The sequence below is a fragment of the Trichechus manatus genome, unplaced genomic scaffold, assembly GCF_000243295.1.
Source record: "Trichechus manatus latirostris isolate Lorelei unplaced genomic scaffold, TriManLat1.0 scaffold00030, whole genome shotgun sequence".
Classification (NCBI taxonomy): Eukaryota; Metazoa; Chordata; class Mammalia; order Sirenia; family Trichechidae; genus Trichechus; species Trichechus manatus.
Window position 1 is genome coordinate 20,309,411 of NW_004443966.1, and position 1,543 is coordinate 20,310,953.

The following is a 1,543-nucleotide window of genomic DNA, read 5'->3' on the forward strand; positions in this document are numbered from 1 at the left end:
ATCAGATTTAAACGTGATTATGTATGTACATAATGTAAGAGCTATCAATAAAATCCCTCCTCCCCACCCCAGTGGTGCAAAGGCCAGATATGTCATACAATAAATTAACTTTTAAATAAAGCCCCACATCTAACACGCCACCCCTCAATCCTCTAAGCTTCAACTTAAACGTCATTGCCCCAGAAGCCTTCTATTCTCTCAGAGTACCTACGTATGTTCAAAGGACTTTAAAAATCTGCCATGATGTATTTATATATAACGTGTACTAACATCTGTTTAACATCTCTCTCTCTACAGCCTCTAGGATTTGTGAGGGCAAGATGACGTTGGTGTTCAACCCAGGGAGGGAGGGGAATGGTGACAACATAAAGAGATCTGGAGGAAAAACAGGAGAGCAGTGGTGGCTGCGGGGCTATAACCCATGGGATAAGGGGAAAAGCGGTGGTCCACAGAAGGATGAAACCTAAGAACTATGGCCTACCAACTATACATTAAACACGCGTACGTGGCTGTTTAACATTTCTACTTCTTAAAAAAAGGGTGCAGGAGGCTTTTTGGGTAGCCGATCAGTGTTTTATGAAAGGTCGTTAGCAGTAAAATCTTCCTGAAATTGATTTTACTAACAATTCGTGACATGATTTTATGAGAGAAGACATCTAAATTTCAATCTAACATTAATCCTATTCCTCTGACCCTACAGTCAAAACTGGCTATACCAGAAGTTACTCAGACCTAGAACCTCTTTATCCAGTAGCTGATTTCCAGCATTATGGGGATTCTAAAGATAAACAGGATGTGTGTTTTATTAATTGCCTCAAGAAGTAAAGCCATTTACTCAGCCCTTCACTCAGAATGCCTCCAAATCTGCCACAGCAAACGCTTTGCTGTCCAGGGCTAATACTGCACTGCTAGGGAAGACAAGGTAGGGAAGGGAAGCGGCACTAATAGAGGCACACAGTTTAAGAGGGGCTGGCTACCACACAGCACATCTTGAGACTATCTCAATAACCACGTTGAAACTTTATTTCACCTGCTTGGGAAAGGTACATAATTTGATCTATCCCACAGACAACCAGTCCTCTAAGTCTAGGATACATGCTGGCACTGACAACAAGAAAATACTACATAAATCACTTTTACCCTTCAGCTAATTACCAGCCAGAGCACCCAAACGTGTTTGTACCTGACTTTCATGTCAGATGATTTCCAGAGAATTAAAGCAGTTCTCTCAGCACACAAGGCAACAAAACCATGAAACCGATGGGCCCTATGGTGTTTTATTTTCTGCTTCTCAATTCAAACACATGGAACAATACCTATTTTCAGTTCAAACTCATTTCCCTTTTATTAACATCCAAGTTACCATTACACGGTTTGGTACTCAATAAAGGAAAACTTGTTCAAATAAGGTAATATGTTATCATCAGTATTTCCAGGTGACTGTTTACAATCAAGTAGCAATACCAAAAAATCCTTAGGAAGCTCATCTGTAAGAGAAAACACAAAGAATTAGTCAGGAAAGAACAAAGAAAAGGTAGAAATG